Source organism: Aethalodelphis obliquidens, unplaced genomic scaffold (genome assembly GCF_003676395.1).
Source record: "Aethalodelphis obliquidens isolate GAN/ISIS:26980383/991018 unplaced genomic scaffold, ASM367639v1 scaffold46, whole genome shotgun sequence".
In the NCBI taxonomy this organism is placed as follows: Eukaryota; Metazoa; Chordata; class Mammalia; order Artiodactyla; family Delphinidae; genus Aethalodelphis; species Aethalodelphis obliquidens.
The window spans coordinates 15,305,764-15,332,027 of record NW_020837990.1 but is presented as its reverse complement, the minus strand read 5'-3'; the positions used below and the strand labels follow the sequence as shown (position 1 = coordinate 15,332,027).

Below are 26,264 nucleotides of genomic sequence, written 5' to 3'. Positions count from 1 at the left end.
AGCCGCGGCTCGCGCCCGTCTCTGGAGTTTCTTTAAGCAGCGTTCTTAAACCCCTCTCCTCACGCCCCAGGAAACAAAGAGGGAAGGAAAAGTCTCCTGCCTCTTCTGCAGGTGCAGGCTTTTCCCCGGACTCCCTCCCGGCTAGCTGTGGTGCACTAACCCCTTCAGGCTATGTTCAAGCCGCCAACCCCAGTCCTCTCCCTGCGCTCCGGCCTCAGCTCGCAGCCCCGCCCGCCCCGGCGGGTGAGCAGACAAGCCTCTCGGGCTGGTGAGTGCCGGTCGGCACCGATCCTCTGTGCGGGAATCTCCCCGCTTTGCCCTCCGCACCCGTTGCTGTGCACTCCTCCGCAGCTTCGAAGCTCCCCCCTCCGCCTCCCGCAGTCTCCGCCCGCGAAGGGGCTTCCTAGAGTGTGGAAACTTTTCCGCCTTCACAGCTCCCTCCCACTGGTGCAGGTGCCGTCCCTATTCTTTTGTCTCTGTTTTTTCTTTTGCCCTACCCAGGTACGTGGGGAGTTTCTTGCCTTTTGGGAGGTCTGAGGTCTTCTGCCAGCCTTCAGTAGGTGTTCTGTAGGAGTTGTTCCACGTGTAGATGTATTTCTGGTGTATCTGTGGGGAGGAAGGTGATCTCCGCGTCTTACTCTTCCGCCATCTTCTGCCTTCTATCTCAGCATTTCTTTTGTTGATGTTTTTTCAGCGGTTAGTTGTGATTTTCGTGTTTTTGCAAGAAGGGGTGGGCTCACATGTCCTTCTACTCCACCACCTAGCTGGCCAATTGGCCTTGCTCTGGTTGTTCTTTTTTATGATGATGGATTGTTTCCACGTGTGTTTTATAATTTTGTATTCTGAATCTGTCTTCAGACTACCTTCCGCTGTGGTAATTCTGTGTGCTCTAGTTTGCATATATGTTCCCCTGGAACTGTTTTGTATTTGTTCTGGCACCTGAAGTATCCCAGGCTTCACTCAGGTTATTTTCTTGATGGGTAGGGAGTTCTCAGACCAACCATGTAAATAAACATTGACCTGTTATTCTTCATTTACTTTGTTCTGAATTGGGATGTTTGTATATACACCCTTAGTGTCATATTATTGAGATCTGGGAACTTTCGTTTAAGTGTTGGGAATTAAATTGTAGTTCAAGTTGTGTTGTACCTGCCTTATTGTGTGAGATAAGATTTGAACAATCTGAATGATTCTTTGTCATAGAAAGTTATTGAAACTGGTGGGTAGAAGGAGTGAGGTTGTTTTGAAAAGTAGGAACAGTTCAAGCTAGTGATACTAAAACTTTGCGATTGCCCAAACTTTTGACACCCATAGTCATTATTGAGGGCCCCAAAGAGCTTTTATTTCTGGGGGTTATATATATTGATACTTATTGTATTGGAAATAAACACTGAGAGAATTTTTCTTCTTTTTATTTTTTATACAGCAGGTTCTTAATAGTCATCCATTTTATACATATTAGTGTATACATGTCAATCCCAATCTCCCAATTCATCACAGCACCACCCCCACCACCCACCGCTTTCCCCCCTTGGTGTCCATACATTTGTTCTCTACATCTGTGTCTCAATTTCTGTCCTGCAGACCGGTTCATCTGTACAATTTTTCTAGGTTACATATATATGCGTTAATATATGATACTTGTTTTTCTCTTTCTGACTTACTTCACTCTGTATGACAGTCTCTAGATCCATCCACGTCTCCACAAATGACCCAATTTCGTTCCTTTTTATGGCTGAGTAATGTTCCATTGTATATATCAACCAACTTCTTTATCCATTTGTCGGTCAGTGGGCATTTAGGTTGTTTCCATGACCTGGCTATTGTAAATAGTGCTGCAGTGAACACTGGAGTGCATGTGTCTTTTTGAATTATGGTTTTCTCTGGGTATTGGGATCCCAGTAGTGGGATTGCTGGGTCATATGGTAATTCTATTTTTAGTTTTTTAAGCAACCTCCATACTGTTCTCCATAGTGGCTGTATCAATTTACAATTCTACCAACAGTGCAAGAGGGTTCCCTTTTCTCCACACCCTCTGAGCATTTGTTGTTTGTAGATTTTCTGATGATGCCCATTCTGACTGGCGTGAGGTGATACTTCATGGTAGTTTTGATTTGCATTTCTCTAATAATTAGTGATATTGAGCAGCTTTTCATGTGCTTTTTGGCCATCTGTATGTCTTCTTTGGAGGAAAGTCTATTTAGGTCTTCTGCCCATTTTTGGATTGGGCTGTTTGTTTTTTTAATATTGAGCTGCATGAGCTGTTTATATATTTTGGAGATAAATGCTTTGACCATTGATTTGTTTGCAAATATTTTCTCCCATCTGAGGGTTGTCTTTTCGTCTTGTTTATGGTTTCCTTTGCTGTGCAAAAGCTTTTAAGTTTCTTTAGGTCCCATTTGTTTATTTTTGTTTTTATTTCCATTACTCTAGGAGGTGGATCAAAAAAGATCTTGCTGTGATTTATGTCAAACAGTGTTCTTCCTATGTTTTCCTCTAAGAGTTTTATAGTGTCCGGTCTTACATTTAGGTCTCTAATCCATTTTGAGTTTATTTTTGTGTATGGTGTTAGGGAGTGTTCTAATTTCATTCTTTTACATGTAGCTGTCCAGTTTTCCCAGCACCACTTATTGAAGAGACTGACTTTTCTCCATTGTATATCCTTGCCTCCTTTGTCATTGATTAGTTGACCATAGGTGCGTGGGTTTATCTCTGGGCTTTCTGTCTTGTTCCATTGATCTATGTTTCTGTTTTTGTGCCAGTACCATATTGTCTTGATGACTGTAGCTTTGTAGTATAGTCTGAAGTCAGGGAGTCTGATTCCTCCAGCTCCGCTTTTTTCCCTCAAGACTGCTTTGGCTATTTGGGGTCTTTTGTTTCTCGATACAAATTTTAAGATGATTTGTTCTAGCTCTGTAAAAAATGCAATTGGTAATTTGACAGGGATTACATTGAATCTGTAGATTGCTTTGGGTGGTATAGTCATTTTCACAATATTAATTCTTCCAATCCAAGAGCATGGTATATCTCTCCATCTGTTGGTATCATCTTTAATTTCTTTCATTAGTGTCTTATAGTTTTCTGCATACAGGTCATTTGTCTCCTTAGTAGGTTTATTCCTAGGTATTTTATTCTTTTTGTTGCAATGGTAAATGGGAATGTTTCCTTAATTTCTCTTTCAGATATTTCATCATTACTATATAGGAATGCAAGAGATTTCTATGCATTAATTTTGTATCCTGCAACTGTACCAAAGTCATTGATTAGCTCTAGTAGTTTTCTGGTGGCATCTTTAGGATTCTGTATGTATAGTATCATGTCATGTGCAAACAGTGACAGTTTTACTTCTTCTTTTCCAATTTGTATTCCTTTTATTTCTTTTTCTTCTCTGATTGCCGTGGCTAGGACTTCCAAAACTATGTTGAATAATAGTGGTGAGCGTGGACATCCTTGTCTTGTTCCTGATCTTAGAGGAAGTGCTTTCAGGTTTTCACCATTGAGAATGATGTTTGCTGTGGGTTTGTCGTATATGGCCTTTGTTATGTTGAGCTAGGTTCCCTCTATGTCCACTTTTGGAGAGCTTTTGTCATAAATGGGTGTTGAATTTTGTCAAAAGCTTTTTCTGCATCTGTTGAGATGATCATATGGTTTTTATTCTTCAATATGTTAATATGGTGATTCACATTGATTGATTTGCATACATTGAAGAATCCTTGCCTCCCTGTGACAAATCCCACTTGGTCATGGTGTATGATCCTTTTAATGTGTTGTTGGATTCCTTTTGCTAGTATTTTGTTGTGTATATTTGCATCTATATTCATCAGTGATATTGGTCTATAATTTTCTTTTTTTGTAGTATCTTTGTCTGGTTTTGGTATCAGGGTGATGGTGGCCTCATAGAATGAATTTGGGAGTTGTTTGGAAGAGTTTGAGAAGGATGGGTGTTAGCACTTCTCTAAATGTTTGATAGAATTCCCCTATGAGGCCATCTGGTCCTGGACTTTTGTTTGTTGGAAGATTTTTAATCACACTTTCAATTTCATTACTTGTGATTGGTCTGTTCTTATTTTCTGTTTCTTCCTGGTTCAGTCTTGGAAGGTTATACCTCTCTAAGAATTTGTCTGTTTCTTCCAGGTTGTCCATTTTATTGGCATAGAGTTGCTTGTGCTAGTCTTTTATTATCCTTTGTATTTCTGCAGTGTCTGTTGTAACTTCTCCTTTTTCATTTCTAATTTTATTGATTTGAGTTCTTTCCCTCTTTTTCTTGATGAGTCTGGCTAATGGTTTATCAATTTTGTTTATCATCTCAAAGAACCAGCTTTTAGTTTTATTGATCTTTGCTATTGTTTTCTTTGTTTCTATTTAATTTATTTCTGCGCTGATCTTTATGATTTTTCTCCTTGTGCTAAATTTGTGTTCTGTTTGTTCTTCTTTCTCTAGTTACTTTAGGTGTAAGGTTAGATTGTTTATTTGAGATTTTTCTTGTTTTTTGAGGTAGGCTTGTATAGCTACAAACTTCCCTCTTAGAACTGCTTTTGCTCCATCCCGTAGGTTTTGGATCATCGTGTTTTCATTGTCAGTTGTCTGTAGGTAGTTTTTTGATTTCCTCTTTGATTTCTTCAATGATCTCTTTGTTATTTAGTAATGTATTGTTTAGCCTCCATGTGTTTCTTTTTTTACGTTTTTTTCCCTGTAATTGATTTCAATTTTCCTTGTAATTGATTTCAACAATTTCAGTTTTCTTAAATTTACTGAGGCTTGATTTGTAACCCAAGATGTGATCTATCCTGGAGAATGTTCCATGTGCACTTGAGAAGAAAGTGTAATCTGCTGTCTTTGGATGGAATGTTGTATAAATATCAATTAAATCTGTCTGGTCTTGTGTTATTTAAAGCTTGTGTTTCCTTCTTAATTTTCTGTTTGGATGATCTGTCCATTGGTTTATGTGAGGTGTTACTGTCGATTTCCTCTTTTATAGCTGTTAGCAGTTACCTTATGTATTGAGGTGCTCCTATGTTGGGTGCATATATATATATAATTGTTATATCTTCTTCTTGGATTGATCCCTTGACCATTATATAGTCTCCTTCCTTGTCTCTTGTAACATTCTTTATTTTAAGGTCTATTTTGTCTGATATGAGTATTGCTAGTTCAGCTTTCTTTTGATTTCCATTTGCATGGAATATCTTTTTCCACCCCCTCACTTTCAGTCTGTATGTGTCCCTAGGTCTGAAGTGGGTCTCTTGTATACAGCATATATATGGGTCTTGTTTTTGTATGCATTCAGCAAGCCTGTGTCTTTTGGTTGGAGCATTTAATTTGTTCACATTTAAGGTAATTATTGATATGTATGTTCCTATGACCATTTTCTTAATTGTTTTGCGTTTGATTTTGTAGGTCCTTTTCTTCTCTTGTGTTTCCCACCTAGAGAATTTCCTTTAGCACTTGTTGTAGAGCTGGTCTGGTGGTGCTGAATTCTCTTAGCTTTTGCTTGTCTGTAAAGCTTTTGATTTCTCCATGGAATCTGAATGAGATCCTTTCTGGGTAGAGTAATCTAAAGGTTCTTCCCTTTCATCACTTTATGTATATCATGCCACTCCCTTCTGGCTTATAGAGTGTCTGCTGAGAAATCAGCTGTTACCCTTATGGGAGTTCTCTTGTATGTTATTTGTCTTTTTTCCCTTGCTGCTTTCAATAATTTTTCTTTGTCTTTAATTTTTGCCAGTTTGATTACTGTGTGTCTCGGTGTGTTTCTGCCTGGGTTTATCCTGTATGGAACACACTGCGCTTCCTGGACTTGGGTGGCTATTTCCTTTCCCATGTTAGGGAAGTTTTCAACTATAATCTCTTAAAATATTTTCTCTGGTCCTTTCTCTCTCTCTTCTCCTTCTGGGACCCCTATAATGCGAATATTGTTGCATTTAATGTTGTCCCAGAGGTCTCTTAGGCTGTCTTCATTTCTTTTCATTCTTTTTTCTTTATTCTGTTTCGCAGCAGTGAATTCCACCATTCTGTCTTTCAGTTCACTTATCTGTTCTTCTGCCTTTGTTATTCTGCTATTGATTCCTTCTAGTGTATTTTTCATTTCAGTTATTGTAATGTTCATCTCTGTTTATTTGTCCTTTAGTTTTTCTAGATATTTCTTAAACATTTCTTGCATCTTCTCTATATGTGCCTCCATTCTTTTTCTGATGTCCTGGATCATTTCAGTATCATTGTTCTGAATTCTTTTTCTGGAAGGTTGCCTATCTCCACTTCATTTAGTTGTTTTTCTGGGGTTTTATCTTGTTCCTTCATCTGGTACATAGCCCTCTGCCTTTCATCTTGTCTATCTTTCTGTGAATGTGGTTCTTGTTCCACAGGCTGCAGAGTTGTAGTTCTTTTTGCTTCTGCTGTCTGCACTCTGGTGGATGAGGCTATCTAAGAGGTTTGTGAAAGTTTTCTGATGGGAGCGACTGGTGGTGGTTAGAGCCAGCTGTTGCTCTGGTGGGCAGAGCTCAGTAAAACTTTAATCCGCTTGTCTGCTCATGGGTGGTGCTGCGTTCCCTCCCTGTTGGTTGTGTGGCCTGAGGCAACCCAACACTGGAGCCTTACCTGAGCTGTTTGGTGGGGCTAAGGCAGACTCTCCGAGAGCTCAAGCCAAGGAGTACTTCCCAGCGCTTCTGCTGCAAGCGTCCTTGTCCTCACAGTTAGATAGAGCCACCCCCTGCCTCTGCAGGAGACTCTCCAACACTAACAGGTACGTCTGGTTCAGTCTTCTATTGGGTCATTGCTCCTTCCCCTGTGTCCCGATGTGCACACTACTTTGTTTTCCCTCCAAGAGTGGAGTCTCTGTTTTCCCCAGTCCTGTCGAAGTCCTGCAATCAAACCCCGCTAGGCTTCAAAGTCTGATTCTCTACCAATTCCTCCTCCCGTTGCCGGATCCCCAGGTTGGGAAACCTGACGTGGGGCTCAGAACCTTCACTCCATTGGGTGGACTTCTGTGGTATAAGTGTTCTCCAGTTTGTGAGTCACCCACCCAGCAGTTACAGCATTTGATTTTACTGTGATAGCGCCCCACCTACTGTCTCATTGTGGCTTCTCCATTGTCTTTGGATGTGGGGTATGCTTTTTGGTGAGTTCCAGTGTCTTCCTGTCGATGATTGTTCAGCAGTTAGTTGTGGATCTGGTATTCTCGCAAGAGGGAGTGAGAGCATGTCCTTGTGCTCCACCATCTTGAACGAATCTCCGAGAGATTTTTATAATGATTTAAAAAGCACACTCTTTACATGTTACTGTGTTTTTTAATGTAAAATAAAGTATGTTTTAAAAAAAATTAGTGAGAATAAGGCACTATTGTATTTTTTTTTTTTTGCAAATGTCTTTAACGTCTGGCTGAATAGAATTGAAGGCAACTGGATCCTCACAACAGCTTTTGAGATCAGTGTGTTTGCAACATATTTTGTTGAAGTATATGAAGAAAATCTGGCCTCTCATTATATTTGTACTTGGAATGTGTTGGAATAGCTCTACCTAATAGTTGTGGCTCTTCTTCTTTGATACTACACTAGAACTCAACCACTGATAGTTTCTTGAAGTTTAGTTGCAACGTAGAATATAAAACCGCATCAGTAACATTTTGTTCTTTGTTATAGTAAAATCCTTTGGTCTGGGTTGCGCTCTGCAAAGACCTTTTGCTTATGTATTATTCTTTTAACCTCATGCTTTTTTTTTTCATTTGGATACTTGTTTTCTGAGTTATCCAGGTCTTCCAAATGGTGACCCATTTCATTTTATAATACCACTCCCCACATTTGTTAATATCACCACCATTCGCATTAAGGGAAGTCTTTAAGTATTGGGATGCTATCCAGTGCACAGTGAATAGAAGTTTTTAAAACTCGAATTTTCTCTAGAAAGCTTGATTTTTATCAGTGGCAGTAAATACTGTCAGTTGTTTCCTTGAAATAATAGGCTAACTTCTGTTTATTTTTGAAGAAATGTTGTAAATGCCCAGGGTTCAAGAACCATTGTCAATGCCCTCTATCCAGATATTATCAGGAACTTTTAGTTCACCTGTGGTTGAAGAAGTTGGATTTATTACTTGTGGCAGTGAGAGTGAGTGCTTCCTGGAGAACCATGGAGTGTCTTAGTAAGAATTGTCAGAAAGGATTTATTATAGGACTTGAGTTTGTGTTAGATGATTCATGAGACAGTTAAAAGAAGGTGGTTTTTCTCTGGGTTAGATGCTGTGGGGATATGGGGATGATTCTGTAATTGGATATCTTAAATCTCATATTTAAGGAGGCAGGAATAAATGCAAGCTAAAGGTTTAATTGGTAAAGAAGCAGCAGTCACTTATTAGCCAGGAAAGGGGGATGTTTAGTCATTTTGTGGTTTGGATGATGTTCATGTTTTTGTTTTGATCCATCATGGTCAGAGTGGCCTTATCTGTTGCTGGTGTTCAGTTTATGTTTAGCTGTAGAACATCAAGACTTAGCTGTGAGGGTCAGGGCTTAATCACATCAAGTCTCCACTGATAGTACCAGACACGTTTCTATCTTTTAGGGCTGCTTTTGTAGTTTGTTCGTTGTTCTTTCAAGTAATAATTATTTGCATACAGAAAGTGTCTAGTTCGGTTTGCAGCTTATACAGTCTCACAAGTGCTTTTCCTCGAGATAACCATTGTATTTCACTATGCAGTAGAAGTGCTTTATGCACACTTTCCATTTGGTCATGCAGAGTATTAAAACAACTTGTTGTTAAGGGGCTGAATAAAGGCCCCTCAAAAGATATGTCCATATTCTAACTCCCAGAATCTGTGAATGTTACTTGAATCAGAAAAAGGGTCTTAGCAGATATAATTAAGTTAAAAATCTTGAGATCATTTTGGGTTATGCAAGTGGGACCTAAATCCAATGATAAGTGTCCATTTGGAAGAGAGACACTGACAGAAGAGAAGACACATTTGGAGAAGAGAAGGAGGCAATGTGTGATCATAGAGACAGAGATTAATGTGGCTACAAGCCAGGGAACACCTGGAGCTAGAAGAAATTGGAAGAGGCAAGGAATGAATTCTCCCCAAGAATCTCTGGAGGGAGTGTGGCTTTGCTGACATTTGATTTTGGACTTCTGGCCTCTAGAACGCCAGGAGAATAAATGTCTATTTTAAGCCACCAAATAGCGATTTGTGGTTATTTGTTATGGCAGCCTCAGGAAACTGGTGCACTTGTACTTAAGGGTTGAGATGTAATGAAATCAGTTATTTTTACTAGTTTGAAAGGGCATTTGCAAGTGAAACTGACATCTATTACAGGGAGTATGTGGGGGTGGAAAATACAATGATGCTAGTTACGTTTGTTGCCAAACCCTTGATTGGTGCTAATGCACTGGCATTTTTTTTGGTCTTGTATCACAACTGAAAATGTCAATATGGTGAAACATAGGATTATTATGAAGACAGATTTGACCTTGCAGACTTCCTGAAAGGGTATTGGTGAGGGTGTGTGTCTGTGGACCACACTTGGAGAACTACAGGCTAAGGAAACCTGACCCAATTTCAGAACCCAGATTGAAAATGAAGAACTTTCTTTTTTGAGACTTTCTTTGTTAGGGCACAGGATATTGCAGCCACTGTATTCTTTTTCACTGACAACTCTGATGTAAACTGTAGCATAGTGTCTTGACTCATAATAGTTCTGTTGAATCATAACTTGTTGAGTATTATGAACCTTATAGTACTAATGTAAATGTGCAGGCAGGAATGATTTATCTCCCTAGAAAGTAGATCTTTTACTTGTGACAGAAACCCAACTCAACCTCAACTTTCTCTTCTGCCCACTAACTGGCTGTTCCTTGCAGAGAAATACCTATCAAGGCAGCAACACTTTTTGTTGGGCGTCTTGTCTTTTGATGAGGTCTCCTTTTCTACCTGCATTCTTTACATACATAGTTCTTTTGGAACAATTAAAATTTTTGAAAAAAACTTATGATTTATTCTTCTACCAAATTATACTAGGAGTTCTTTGAGCCTTTCCTCTCTCCTCTCCATGGTTCCTAACTTGTGAGCACATGTGTGCTCACAGACACACACTCAGATGTACCTTTCACTTCATTGTCTAGCTGTTTCTCAGCCTTTTCCCAGAATCTGGTTTCATCATTGCAGAATTACAAATATTGATTTCCATAGATATTAAAGGTTTGGCGTTAGCTTGTTTATAGCCAAACTGAGGAGGACAAAGTACAGTAAGGGTAATTCATTTATATTTTAGAGTTGCCTATAAAAAGGAATTTTAAGCTTACTAATGTTTAAAAATCATATTATATTCTCATTTAATTGTTTTGAAACAATTAAATGAAGGTATAGCTGAGAAGGTGCCCCTTCTCAGCTATAGCGCTGAGAAGGGAGACCCAGCCCTGAAACTGTTAGTTGGCAGTGTGAGCATTGGGCCTGGAGAAACATAAAGGAAGCTATTTTGCTTGAATTAGACAAGGAAGGAAGTACTTGTCCCCAGACACAAAGAGAATGCTGGGTTGGGGAACGTACCAAAGCTACAAGGTAGCACAGATGCAATCTCTTAGTTGGTGAATGGATTAAAGGTGTTCTCATGAAAAACTACCACAGCAAAAACAGACTATGCCTCTGTAAGCAATAAGGAGAGCCTGTGTAAGTACTTAGTAATACTAGTTTTTTTCATTGGCTTGGGACTAGCTGACTACCAGAAGGAGAATCCAGGGTGTTGTCTTACTTATGTCTAGTAGGAAATGTGTTTGGTAGGAACTGATGCTGTAATTCAGTTTATAGTGTGGGAGTAGATTTGCCTTAGTTTATTGCATGTGGTGAGGTGAGAGTCATTTGTTAGCAGTGTGACTAGTCTAGCATGTTGTGGGCATTGCCCTGTGCAGGCACTTAGTTCACATCTTTCTTCACACTGCTGAGTTATTTACCATCCTTCATCCACTTAACATAATATAAAATTTTGTTAATATCTGCTGTCTGCTATTATCTTCTCTCTCTTTCTGTTGGTCGGTGGGGGTTTATACTTATTTCTTGTATGCTTTTTAATTAATTCTTTTCTGGAGGGAAGAGAAAGGGTCCACTCATTCCATTGCCTGTACTGGAAATCTCAGCCTTGATTTACTACCAAATCTTGCATTATACCTAGGACATTACTTTTTTCTTTAATTCCTGGAACCTGTGCCTGTTTACGCTAGAAAATATCATTTCACATTCTTCTCCACTGCCCCCAAACCCACGCCCCTTTACACTGTTCTGTTCCCCCAGCCAAGAAGACTTGTGATCTTTCGTGTTCGTAGTTTGTATTACAGAAAAATATAGGCATATTAAATAAGCTGTTTCATACTGTTCCTGGTATGCTTTGAGAAAGGATTTTGGTTTGGACCTTCTCCTCTCCAGTGAAAACCACACGTTGCTCACTGTTTAGAGATTTCTGCCTGCTCTGAGCCGAATCTCACTTGCTAGGGTAGAAGGCACATCCGTTTATATGACTACATGTCTGGCACTATTAACCCTTGGTAATTTGTTACAACTTTTCTCACTTGTTTGCTTGTAGTGAAAGAACTCAGTACCGTGTAGTTTTATAAGTGAAATAGATCACAGTGAAATGTTTTCAGAACCTATTCAGAATTGGATGTTGGCTCATTTAAATGGTTGGTATTGCCAAATGTGTCCAGTTCAGAAAGAAGTGAAATAAATATGAAAGCTATCTTTAGCTCATTAGTGAAATGAAGGAAACATTGTGAATATGAGGGTGAGTTGTCATGGGAAATTAAATGGGAATGAAAAATATTAATCTTAAATTGGTTTTGCTATGCATACCAATTTTTAAATGTGTCAGGTTACACTGGCAGATGGATGATATGAAGACTTTGACCTTCACGGGGAAACATACAATTCATTTGCCAATTGAATGAATGTATGAACCAAAAAAATGAGTGAGGTACTGTGTAATTTAGGAATTGATGACTAGCTAATTGAAAAGAGTAAAAAGGGGAAATGAGTGCTAAGCCTTGGTATCTGGGTCGAATTGTGGAAACTCAAGCATTCTCCAGTTAAATTCAACATCTCAAAACAATGTTTAATGATCTTGGTTTGCTTATGTAGCAGGCTGGTCCCAAGCAATGAATTGGCTTTTTAAAATTTCCCTGCCCAAATAATGTTTAAAATATAAGTGTATAACTGTGAGATCAAAAAAATTGACATGATTTTAAATGTACTTATATTTTCTTTTTGTCATTTTGTCAACATAAATCTGCATACTTACAGTTTTAGTGCAGTATCATACATTTTTTAATTTTACATTTTTAGAGGTATAATTTATATGCAGTACAGGCACAGATTTTAAGCAAGTTCCCTTATGCCCTTTCCAGCCCCCTGCCCTCCTCTAATACAACTACTACTATTCATTCAACTAGCTTATTATCTTTGTCCATTGTAGGACTTAACAATAAACATAATTATACAGTGTATACTCTTTTATGTTTGGTTTCTTTTGTTTAACATATGTTTTGAAAATTCTTTCATTGTTGGATGGGTGAGTAGTTATTTCATTTTCAATGCTGAGTTGTATTCCATTGTATGAATGTAGTACAATTTGTTTATCTGTTCACTTGCTGATGGACATTTGGGTTATTTCTGCTTCTTGGCTAGTATGAATAAAATTGTTGTGATCAATCATGTACAAATCTTTTAAGTACATTCGTGTTCATATCTGTTGGGTAAATGCCCAGGAATGAAATTGCTGAGTAGTTGTATGTTTAATAAAGGAGTGATTCTCAACTATGGATGATTTTTCCACCTTGGGGGACATTTGGCAGTGTCTAGAAACATTTTTGATAATCACGACTGAGTGAGGGTTGGATAGAGGTTAAAGATACTGCTAAACAACATACAAGATACAAGATAGCTCTGCATGCAAAGAATTATTTGGTACACAATATCTATAATGCTGAGGTTGAGAATTCCTGCTTTAAGCAAAATTGCCGAACAATATTCCAAAGTAGTTGTGTTATTGTAGATCAGCATAGATGACAGTTTCCATTTGTTACATGTACTCTGAAAAATTTGTTATTATTAGTCTTAATTTTAGTTATTCTAGTGGTATCCTATTTGTGGTTTTAATTTGCATTTCCTTTATTAGATAGTGATGTTAAGCATTTTTTCTTGTGCTTTTGACCATTCCTATATCTTTCTTTTTCCAGTTTTGAGATTGACATAACATTTAAGTTTAAGTATATAAACATAAGTTTAAGGTATATAATGTGATGCTTTGGTATATGTATAGACTGTGAAATGATTACCACAATAAGGTTAGTGAACACGTTCATCATCTCACATGGTTACCTTTTTTTTTTTTGACAAGAACATTTAAGACCTATCCTTTTAGCAACTTTGAAGTATATAATACAGCACTTAACTATAATCACCATGCTTTATGTTAGATCCCCAGAACTTATTTCTCTTAGAATTTGAAGTTTGATTACCATCACCCATATTCCATTCCCCAACCCTGGCAACCACCAATCTACTGCTTCTATGAGTTTGACTCTTTTAGATGCCACATATAAATAAGATCATACAGTTTTTTGTTTTGTATTTCTCTGCCTGACTTATTTCACTCTCACATAATACCCTCAAAGTTCATCCATGTTGTCACAAATGGCAGGATTTCCTTTTTTATGGCTGAATAATATTCCATTGTACACATATTTCCTGGTTTAAACTATATCACAAAGCTATAATAAAACAGTATGGTGCTGTCATAAAACAGGTACGTGGATCAGTGGAAAAGAATTGAGAGCCCAGAAATAAACCTGTGCATAGTTGGTTAACTAATATTTGACAAGGGAGCCAAAAATACTCAGTGGGGGAAGTGTAGTCTCTTCAATAAATGGTGCTAGGAAAACTGGATATCCACATGCAAAAGAATGAAACTGGGCCCCTAACTTACACCACTTGCAAAAATTAACTTGAAATGGATTAAAGATTTAAATTTAAGACTTGAAACCATAAAACTCCTAGAAGAAAACATAGGTTATGGCATGACAACACAGGCAAAAAAAATCAAAAATACACAGGTGTGATTACATTAAACAGAAAAGCTTCTGCACAGCAAAACAAACAAACAAGCAACAACAAAACCAACAACAAATGTAAAGGTAGCTTATGGAATGGGAGAAAATATTTGCAAACCATATATCTGATAAGGAATTATAACATCTAAGATATTGAAGGAACTCATACAGTTAAATAGCAAAAAGTCAAACAATTTGATTCAAAAAGTGGGCAGAGACTCGAATAGACATTTTTTTTCAAAGAAGACATACAAATGGGCAGAAGACTTGAATAGACTTTCCCAAAGAAGGCATACAAATGGCCAATAGGTACATGAAAATGTGCTCAATATCACTAATCATTAGGAACATGCAAACCAGAAGTGCTGTAAGATGTCATCTCAAATCTGTTAGAATGGCTGTTATTAAAAAGATAAGAGATAACATGCTGGTGAGGATATGGAGAAAAGAAAACCCTTGTGCACTGTTGGTGGGAATGTATTATAAATTGGTATAACCACCATGGAGTACAATGTGGAGGTTCCTCAAAAAATTAAAATTAGAACTACCATGTGATCCAGCAATTCCACTTCTTGGTATGTATCTGAAGGAAATGAAATACTACCTTGAAGAGATATCTGTACTGTGATGTTTACTGCAGCATTATTTACAATAGCCAAAGACATGGAAATCAACCTAAGTGTTCTATACCTTTTGCAAAAGTTTCTCTTCAGTTCGTGTCCAATGGAAAAACTGGATTGTTTACATAATCTTGTTCAAAATCCTTTTCCAGACAGGTAAAGGTAAAAATCCTTTACCTCTTGCATATATTTTCTCTTGGTCTGTAGCTTTCCTTTTACTTTCTTAATGGTATCTTTCGAAGTACAGAAAATTTAAACTTGAGTCTAGTTTATTACTTTTATTTCTTTTTTTGGCTAGTGCTTTCTGTGCCCTATGAAGGCTTTGCTTATACGAAGATATCACAAAGATACTCTTCTTGGTTATCATCTAGAGCAGCAGTTCCCAACCTTTTTGGCACCAGGGACCGGTTTCGTTTGAAGACAATTTTTCTACGGACTGGTGGAGCTGTGGTGGTGGTGGTTCAGGCAGTAATGCAAGTGATGTGGAACGGCAGATGAAGCTTTGCTTGCTGGCTGCTCATCTCCTGCTGTGCAGCCCGGTTCCTGACAGGCTGTGGACTGGTAGCAGTCCGCGGCCTGGGGGTTGGGGACCCCTGGTCTAGAAGCTTATAGTTTTAGGTTTTATATTCTATTGGAATGGATTTTTAAAATATATGGTATGAGGTGGGGATCAATATATATTTATTTCCTTATGGATTTTCAGATCTTACAGACCATTTCTTCAAAAGACTATTCTTTCCCCAATAAATTACTTTGTCTTCTGCCTAAACTCAGTTGATCTATTTTGTGGGTCCATTGTTGAACTTTCTATTCTTCTCTGTTTAATCTGTATGCTTATTGCCAATATCGCACTGCCTTAATTACTGTAGTTTTATAGTAAGTCATGGAAACAGGTATGATGTAAGCTCTTCAATTTTATTTTTCTTCAATATTATTTTGCCTATTCTAAGTCTTTTGAATTTCCATGTAAAGTTTAGAATATGCCTATTAGTTTCTATTATAAACATGTTAGAATTTTAATGATGATGGCATTGATCAGTTTGAGGAGAATTGATATATTAATATTAATAATACTGAATCTTCCAATTCACAAACATGAATTCTCTCTCCATTTGTTTCTTTAGAGCTTTAATTGCTGACATCGTTGTTTTAGAATTTTCTGTTACAGTTCTCAAAGAGTTTTGTGTTTCTTTTAAAGTTTTTTATGATTTGTTTTTAAGACTTTATTTTTTTAGAGTAGTTTTAGGTTCATGACAAAATTGAGAGGAAGGTACAAAGATTTCCTATATATCCCCTTATCCCCCACATGGGTAGACTACCCCAGGTGGATATATTTGTTAAAATTGATGCCTAAATTGACACATAGTAATTGCCCAAAGGACACACTTTACATTAGGCTATACTTTGGGTGTTGTACGTTCTATGGGTCTGGACCAATGTGTAATGACATTCATCCACCTTTATAGTATCATACAGAATATTTTCACCACCCTGAAAATCCTTCCTTACAATGCTTCCCCTATTGTAAATTTCTTTTTAAGTATTTTGTGATTTTTTTGATAACATGTAACTGTTATTTGAAAAAAAATTTATATTGTTGCTAGTACAGCAAACTAGAATACAGTTGGTGCTTTGATTTTGTATCCTGTAAAATTGGTAAATTTACTGTTATTTCTATTAAGGTTTCTTTTTTGGTACATTCTTTAGGATTTTCTGCATAAACAATTCTGTCTTCTAAGAATAGAAGTTTTAATTTTTACTTTTCGATTACTGTGCTTTTATTCATTTTTCCTGCCTACTGCAATGGCTAGGACTTCCAATATAATATTAAACAGAAGTGGTGAGAGCAGACATTCTTGCCTTTTCCCTGATTTTGGGCAAATGCATTTAATATTTCACCATTAAATAGATGTAGAGTGTAGATTGTTTATTCCATTTTGCCTCTCCAAAGTTTGTCTTGGGTTCATCTAAATATCGGAAAGGGAAGTAAAACGGTGATTGCCATACTGGGCTTCAGGTGTCTGTTAATCTTGGAACTCAGTCCCCTCCACTGCTCCCCATCCTAGGTGAGATTTCAGGTGCAAGAAAACAAGATCCCCATTAAGTGGTTGGGGGAGCCATACTAGGTTAGGAGTTTCATGCCCCTCGGGAGCTGCTGTCTTTTTGTAACGCCATAGGTATCTTTTACATGGTCCTTGCAAAGGACATATCCATTACAAAGAAGCTTGAATTTATACTTCCTGTCAGATTATTAGTAGTTCTCTTAGTCCAGATGCAGACTACCAACAGGGATCATTTTTACTGTAAGCATAAAGATCGTGGACATACTAATTTATCAGGTAGGAGATACCTCATAAAGGAGATAGAGCTAGGAAGTTAACCAAATGTCTGGTTACCTACATCATAGCTGTCTTTCATCAAATTGATAAAGTTCTCTTCTCTTCCTAGTTTTCTGAGTGCTTTTCTTTTTAAAATTATGAATGGGCATAATTTAGTCATGCATATTTTTTATTTCTATTAAGATAATATACAGTTTTTGTTCCTGATTCAGTTAATGTGGTGAATTACATTAATGGATTTTGCATTTCTGGGCTAGACCCAAATTGGTCATTGTGTACTCTCCTTTCTATATATTGCTTGGTTAAGTTTGCTAATATTTTTAAAGAATTTTTACATCAATGTTCATGAGTAATATCGGTCTTTAATTTTGTTTTATAATGTCTTTAGCAGGTGTTGGTGTCAGGGTTATGTTAGCCTCATGAGAGAAGTTTGATGATTTTAAGGTTGTTATTATTTTATCCTTAAATGATTGATAGAATTCACCAGTGAAGCCAGCAGTGCTTGGAAAATTTTTGTGGGAAAATTTTAAATTCTGAATTTAGTTTCTTTAGTAGATATAGGGATATTCAGATGTTTTTGTTCTTGTATTAGTTTTAATTGGTTTTGTTTTCTGGTTACTTGTCAATTTAATCTAAGTTGTTTTTGGATAATTTCAGTCTACCTGTCTTAAGAGCCATTGATTCTTTTTGCTATTGTGTCCAATTCTCTGTCAGTTCTATCTGATAAAGTTTTTATTTTATACATTTGGTTTTCAAAATCTGGGATTTCTGCTTTTCCATTTGATTTTTTTTGATTATTTCATTCTCTATTGAAATATCCATTTTTTACCCATTAAGTCTACCTTTTTATGTAGACTCTTTTATATATTTGTTATAGAAAATTCTTATTTATTAATTCCAGTATCTGGATCATTTGTGGATTTGTCTCTATTGATTGTTTTTTCTCTTGACTGTGAGCCACATTTTTCTATTTTTTTCATGTCTAATTTTTAAAAAAATTGTATATTATTGTACATTCCAGATGCTGTGTTGTAGAAGCTCTGAATTTTGTTATCTTCTTCTGAAGGGTGTTTTGTTCTACTAGGTGGTTAAGTTTTTGACAGACCCCCTTGAACTTGTGGAGGCTTCATGTTTGGCCTTTTTAAGGAAGTTCTGTTTTGGTTTCATCCTTAGTTTTGGGGCACATTCCTTAGTCCTGGATCCTTTCTGGAGTTTCAGTGGAAAGATCAAGGTATATACCAAACTTATCTAATTTGGTGGGACTAAGACTCCAAATTTTGTCTTTTTCAGTGAACAGCAGCTGGATCTCTACTCAGCTCTTTCTGTCTTCTAGCTATTGTTTCTCCTTAAGTTTCTAGGAGTTTTGTCACTTACATGTGCATTTCAGCTGTTAACCAAGGTTCTTAGAAGAATTATACATAGATATATGAGCTATCTCTGTGACTCTCTCTGCTTTGGGATTTCTCTTCTTAATTTCTAGATTCTCTGGGCCTGAGGTATATGTTCTGACTCTTCAGAGTAATAGATAGTGGCTTTCTGCTTTAGTGTTAGCAGTCCATACTGAGAGGACTGGGAGTCCCCTCAGAGAAAAAGTCATATAAGTGCGTATGGTAGGGAGAATGCTAAAAATGGCCCCTCAAGATTCCACACACTAATCCCTGGTGCCTGTGAATATGTTGAGACATCATCTCTGTGATGATACGTTATACAGCACAGTTGACCTTAAGATCGGGAGGTTATCTTGTGGGGGTGCGCTCACTACTCACACGAGATCCTTTAAAATTAGAGTTTTTTCTGCATGGTGGCAGAAGAGGAACTCAGAAATTCAAAGCACAGGGAGGATTTGACACACTATTGCTGGCTTAAAGATGATGGGGGCCACATGAGAAGGCAGTCTTAAGGAATTGAGAGAAATTCCTAGCTGACAGCCATCAAGGAAACATCTATAACCACAAGGAACTATATTCTGCCAGAGGACTGTGTGACCCTGGAAGCAGATTTTTCTCCAGAGGTTCCACGTGAGAACTTGGCTGAGCCAACATCTTGATTTCAGTCTTGTGACTAAACAGAGACCTTAGTCATGCTGGCTAGATTTCTGACTTGCTGAATTGTGAACTATATAATGGATGCTACTTTTTAATTTAATTTTATTTGTTTTTTTATACAGCAGGTTCTTATTAGTCATCAGTTTTATACATATCAGTGCATACATGTCAATATCAATCGCCCAGTTCATCATACCCCCACCCCCACCCCACCACGGCTTTCCCCCCTTGGTGTCCATATGTTTGTTTTCTACATCTGTGCCTCAATCCCTGCCCCGCAAACCAGTTCATCTGCACCATATTTCTAGGTTCCACTTATATGCGTTAATATATGATATTTGTTTTTCTCTAACTTACTTCACTCTGTATGACAGTCTCTAGATTCATCCACGTCTCAACAAATGACTCAATTTCGTTCCTTTTAATGGCTGAGTAATATTCCATTGTATATATGTACCACATCTTCTTTATCCATTCATCTGTCAACGGGCATTTAGGTTGTTTCCATGACCTGGCTATTGTAAATAGTGCTGCAGTGAACATTGGGGTGCATGTGTCTTTTTGAATAATGGTTTTCTCTGGGTATATGCCCAGTAATGGGATTGCTGGATCATATGGTAATTCTATTTTTAGTTTTTTAAGGAACCTCCATACTGTTCTCCATAGTAGCTGTATCAATTTACATTCCCACCAACAATGCAAGAGGGTTCCCTTTTCTCCACACCCTCTCCAGCATTTGTTGTTTGTAGATTTTCTGATGATGCCCATTCTAACTGGTGTGAGGTGATACCTCATTGTAGTTTTGATTTGCATTTCTCTAATAATTAGTGATGTTGAGCAGCTTTTCATGTGCTTCTTGGCCATCTGTATGTCTTCTTTGGCGAAATGTCTATTTAGGTCTTCTGCCCATTTTTGGATTGGGTTGTTTGTTTTTTTAATATTAAGCTGCATGAGCTGTTTATATATTTTGGCGATTTACCTTTGTCTGTTGATTCGTTTGCAAATATTTTATCCCATTCTGAGGGTTGTCTTTTCGTCTTGTTCATGGTTTCCTTTGCTGTACAAAAACTTTTAAGTTTCTTTAGGTCCCATTTGTTTATTTTTGTTTTTATTTCCATTACTCTAGGAGGTGGATCAAAAAAGACCTTGCTGTGTTTTATGCCAAAGAGTGTCCTTCCTGTATTTTCCTCTAAGAGTTTTATAGTGTCCGGTCTTACATTTAGGTCTCTAATCCATTTGGAGTTTATTTTTGTGTATGGTGTTAGGGAGTGTTCTAATTTCATTCTTTTACAAGTAGCTGTCCAGTTTTCCCAGCACCACTTATTGAAGAGACTGACTTTTCTCCATTGTATATCCTTGCCTCCTTTGTCATAGATTAGTTGACCATAGGTGCGTGGGTTTATCTCTGGGCTTTCTATGTTGTTCTATTGATCTATGATTCTGTTTTGTGCCAGTACCATATTGTCTTGATTACTGTAGCTTTGTAGTATAGTCTGAAGTCAGGGAGTCTGATTCCTCCATCTCCATTTCTTTCCCTCAAGACTGCTTTGGCTATTTGGGGTCTTTTGTGCCTCCATACACGTTTTAAGATGATTTGTTCTAGTTCTGTAAAAAATGCCATTGGTAATTTGATAGGGAGTGTATTGAATATATAGATTGCTTTGGGTAGTACAGTAGTTTTCACAATATTGATTCTTCCGATCCAAGAACATGGTATATCTCTCCAACTGTTGGTATTATCTTTAACTTCTTTCATCAGTTTCTTATGGTTTTCTGCATACAGGTCTTTTGTCTCCCTAGGTAGGTTTATTCCTAGGTATTTTATTCTTTTGGTTGCAATGGTAAATGGGAGTGTTCCCTTAATTTCTCTTTCATATTTTTTCATCATTAGTGTAGAGGAATGCAAGAGATTTCTATGTATTAATTTTGTATCCTGTAACTTTACCAAATTCATTGATTAGCTCTAGTAGTTTTCTGGTGGCATCTTTAGGATTCTCTATGTATAGTATCATGTCATCTGCAAACAGTGACAGTTACTTTTTCTTTTCCAATTTGTATTCCTTTTGTTTCTTTTTCTTCTCTGATTGCCATGGCTAGGACTTCCAAAACTATGTTGAATAATATTGGTTAGCATGCACATCCTTGTCTTGTTCCTGATCTTAGAGGAAATGCTTTCAGTTTTTCCCATTGAGAATGATGTGTGCTGTGGGTTTGTCATATATGGCCTTTATTATGTTGAGGTAGGTTCCCTCTATGCCCACTTTCTGGAGAGTTTTTATCATAAATAGGTGTTGAATTTTGTCAAAAGCTTTTTCTGTATCTATTGAGATGATCATATGGTTTTTCTTCTTCAGTTTGTTAGTATGGTGTATCACATTGATTGATTTGTGTATATTGAAGAATCCTTGCATCCTTGGGATAAATCCCACTTGATCATGGTGTATGATCCTTTTAATGAGTTGTTGGATTCTGTTTGCTTGTATTTTGTTGAGGATTTTTGCATCTATATTCATGAGTGGTATTGGTCTGTAATTTTCTTTTTTTGTAGTATCTTTGTCTGGTTTTGGTATCAGGGTGATGGTGGGCTCATAGAATGAGTTTGGGAGTGTTCCTTCCTCCGCAGTTTTGTGGAAGAGTTTGAGAAGGATTGGTGTTAGCTCTTCTCTAAATGTTTGATAGAATTCACATGTGAAGCCATCTAGTCCTGGGCTTTTGTTTGTTGGAAGATTTTTAATCACAGTTTCAATTTCATTACTTGTGATTGGTCTGTTCATATTTTCTCTTTCTTCCTGGTTCAGTCTTGGAAAGTTATACTTTTCTAAGAATTTGTCCATTTCTTCCAGGTTGTCCATTTTATTGGCATAGGGTTGCTTGTAGTAGTCTGTTAGGTTGCTTTGTATTTCTGCGGTGTCTGTTGTAACTTTTCCTTTTTCATTTATAATTTTATTGATTTGAGTCCTCTCCATCTTTTTCTTGATGAGTCTGCCTACTGGTTTATCAATTTTGTTTATCTTCTCATAGAACCAGCTTTTAGTTTTATTGATCTTTGCTATTGTTCTCTTTGTTTCTATTTCATTTATTTCTGCTCTGATCTTTATGATTTCTTTCCTTCCACTAACTTTGTGTTTTGTTTCTTCTTCTTCCTCTAGTTCCTTTAGGTGTAAGGTTAGAGTATTTATTTGAGATTTTTCTTGTTTCTTGAGGTAGGCTTGTATAGCTATAAACTTCCCTCTTAGAACTGCTTTTGCTCCATCCCGTAGGTTTTGAGTCATTGTGTTTTCACTGTCATTTGTCTCTAGGTATTTTATGATTTCCTCAGTGATCTCTTGGTTATTTAGTAACGTATTGTTTAGCCTCCATGTGTTTGTGTTTTTTACGTTTTTTCCCCTGTAATTCATTTCTAATCTCATAGCATTGTGGTCAGAAAAGATGCTTGATAGGATTTCAATGTTTTTAAATTTACTGAGGCTTGATTTGGGACCCATGATGTAATCTATCCTGGAGAATGGTCGGAGTGCACTTGAGAAGAAAGTGTAATCTGCTGTTTTTGGATGGAATGTCCAATAAATATCAATTAAATCTATCTGGTCTAATGTGTCAGTTAAAGCTTCTGTTTCCTTATTTATTTTCATTTTGGATGATCTGTCCATTGGTGTAAGTGAGGTGTTAAAGTCCCCCACTATTATTGTGTTACTGTTGATTTCCTCTTATATAGTTGTTAGCAGTTGCGTTATGTATTGAGGTGCTCCTATGTTGGGTGCATATATATGTATAATTGTTATATCTTCTTCTTGGATTGATCCCTTGATCATTATGTTGTGTCCTTCCTTGTCTCTTGTAACATTCTTTTTTTTAAGGTCTCTTTTGTCTGATATGAGTATTGCTAGTTCAGCTTTCTGTTGATTTCCATTTGCATGGAATATCTTTTTCCATCCCCTCACTTTCAGTCTGTATGTATCCCTAGTTCTGAAGTGGGTCTTTTGTAGACAGCATATATATGGGTCTTGTTTTTGTATGCATTCAGCAAGCCTGTGTCTTTTGGTTGGAGCATATAATCCATTCACGTTTAAGGTAATTATCAATATGTATGTTCCTATGACCATTTTCTTAATTGTTTTGGATTTGTAGGTCCTTTTCTTCTCTTGTGTTTCTCACTTAGAGAAGTTCCTTTAGCATTTGTTGTATAGTTGGTTTGGTGGTGCTGAATTCTCTTAGCTTTTGCTTGTCTGTAAAGCTTTTGATTTCTCCATCGAATCTGAATGAGACCCTTGCTGGTAGAGTAATCTTGGTTGTAGGTTCTTCCCCTCATCACTTTAAGTATGTCTTGCCACCCCCTTGTGCCTTGTAGAGTTTCTGCTGAGAAATCAGCTGTTAACCTTATGGGAGTTCCCGTGTACGTTATTTGTCGTTTTTCCCTTGATGCTTTCAGTAATTTTTCTTTGTCTTTAATTTTTGCCAGTTTGATTACTGTGTGTCTCGGCATGTTTCTCCTTGGGTTTACCCTGTATGGGACACACTGTGCTTCCTGGAGTTGGGTGGCTATTTCCTTTCCCATGTTAGGGAATTTTTCAACTATAATCTCTTAAAATATTTTCTCTGGTCCTTTATCTCTCTCTTCTCCTTCTGGGACCCGTATAATGCGAATATTGTTGCATTTAATGTTGTCCCAGAGGTCTCTTAGGCTGTCTTCATTTCTTTTCATTCTTTTTTCTTTATTCTGTTCCGCAGCAGTGAATTCCACCATTCTGTCTTTCAGTTCACTTATCCGTTCTTCTGCCTTTGTTATTCTGCTATTGATTCCTTCTAGTGTATTTTTCTTTTCAGTTATTCTGTTGTTCATCTCTGTTTGTTAGTTCTTTAATTCTTCTAGGTATTTTTAAACATTTCTTGCATGTTCTTGATCTTTGCCTCCAATCTTTTTCCGAGGTCCTGGATCATCTTCACTATCATTATTCTGAATTCTTTTTCTGCAAGATTGCCTATCTCCACTTCATTTAGTTGTTTTTCTGGGGTTTTATCTTGTTCCTTCATCTGGTACATAGCCCTCTGCCTTTTCATCTTGTCTATCCTTCTGTGAATGTGGTTTTTGTTCCACAGGCTGTAGGATTGTAGTTCTTCTTGCTTCTGCTGTCTGCTTTCTGGTGGATGAGGCTATCTGAGAGGCTTGTGCAAGTGTCCTGATGGGAGGGACTGATGGTGCGTAGAGCTGGCTGTTGCTCTGGTTGGCAGAGCTTAGTAAAACTTTAATCCACTTGTCTGCTGATGGGTGGGGCTGTGTTCTCTCCCTGTTGGTTGTGTGTCCTGAGGCAACCCAACACTGGAGCCTACCTGGGCTGTTTGTTGGGGCTAATCGCAGACTCTGGGAGGGCTCATGCCAAGGAGTACTTCCCAGAACTTCTGCTGCCAGTGTCCTTGTACCCCCGGTGAGCCATAGCCACCCCCTGCCTTTGCAGGAGACCCTCCAACACTAGCAAGTAGGTCTGGTTCAGTCTCCCCTTTTGTCACTGCTCCTTCCCCTGTGTCCCAATGCACACACTACTTTGTGTGTGCCCTCCAAGGGTGGAGTCTCTGTTTCCCCCAGTCCTGTCGAAGTCCTGCAATCAAACCCCGCTAGCCTTCAAAGTCTGATTCTCTATGAATTCCTCCTCCCGTTGCAGGACCCCCAGGTAGGGAGGCCTGATGTGGGGCTCAGAATCTTCACTCCAGTGGGTCGACTTCTGTGGTATAAGTGTTCTGCAGTCTGTGAGTTACCCACCCAGCCGTTATGGGATTTGATTTTACTGTGATTGCACCCCTGCTACCTTCTCATTGCGGCTTCTCCTTTGTCTTTGGATGTGGGGTATCTTTTTAGTGAGTTCCAGTGTCTTCCAGTTGATGATTGTCCAGCAGCTAGTTGTGATTCTTGTGTTCTCACAAGAGGGAGTGAGAGCACGTCCTTCTACTCCGCCATCTTGGTCACAGGCTCCATGCATGCTATTTTAAATGGCTAAGTTTGTGGTAATTTGTTTTGTAGCAATTGAAAACTAATACAACAGGGATTTCACCCAGCAAGATTTCCTTCTTTCTTGGTAATCCTGTTCAGTTCCTACTTGATTTTGGTTGCCCTCCAGTGCCTTCAAAGAATTGTTTTACATATTTTGAGTGGAGGTTATAATTGCCATCTGTGGGAGTGCTAGTAGGTTACAAACTATTTTACCATTGCTGGAGCTAAAACTCTCCATATTAATTTCAGGGTTTCCTTTTCTTTAAACATTATTTATATGGTCTTCATGTTAGTTATACAATATTTCATTCTGTTGAATTAGCATTCTCCTAATGTTAGCTATTTGGTTGTTTCTGATTTTTGCTATAAAGAGCAAAAATATCTTTTATGAGTCTGTGTTTTGGTTTTGTTTATTTATTTACTTAGGATAAATTTGGGGTAGAGTTCCTAGGTTAAAGAGATTAGAGGAAATAAAGCCTTTGGAGGGATATGTGAGTTCACATTCTGCTATGCTACTTACTAGCTGTGAGACTGTGGCAATTTAACCTGTTGCAGCCTTATTTTCATCTTATGTGAAAAGTTAAGAAAGTCTGTCCTTTGTGGTTGTTTGAGCATTAAATTATATAGCTTATAGAAAGCACTGGGAAAAGAGAGGATACTTAATGGTAGATGAAGAGATGAGGATTATGATGATAGCTATTGATGTGTTTTGCCATCTTGCTTTCTGATAGTAAAATGTCAATTTACAGTTGGATTGCTTTCTTTAATAGGTCTTCTGTGTAACTAATGACACAAGGAGGGACAACTACAAAATGCAGAGCACAGGACAGCATAGCTGAAGTTAAAGATGAAAGAACAGACTTTATAATACTACCGCATACATATTTGGTACTGAATCAGGTCTCCAAAAGATATAATTGTCCTATTCTCCTTAGTTTGTGCATCAAAAGGAAATCTTTTGAGATGACTTAGAGGGGTGGTTTCTGGGCATTTTTCTTTCCCTCTGTGCTTCGGTTTAGGTCTAGTATGTTTGTTCAGGCCGGCAGACTATATTATCTGGTTTGTTTCCAGTATAGCTGTCATTTGAATAATCTGAAAAGCTTTTTATTGGAGGTCTTTATCAAGTGCTGGTTGGATTTGTAATTTTCTTAGTTTACCACATCCTCCATAAATATACTTGTCTTGTCTCTGTGTCCCAATGGAT

At 37.6% G+C, this 26,264-nt stretch overlaps 1 protein-coding gene across 2 annotated transcripts in view; it reads left to right on the top strand.

Annotated features, from left to right (window-relative positions):
* The window catches only part of DDX10 (DEAD-box helicase 10), a 296,714-nt gene that overhangs the window by 112,051 nt on the left and 158,399 nt on the right, over positions 1–26,264 (top strand). The window lies entirely within an intron of this gene.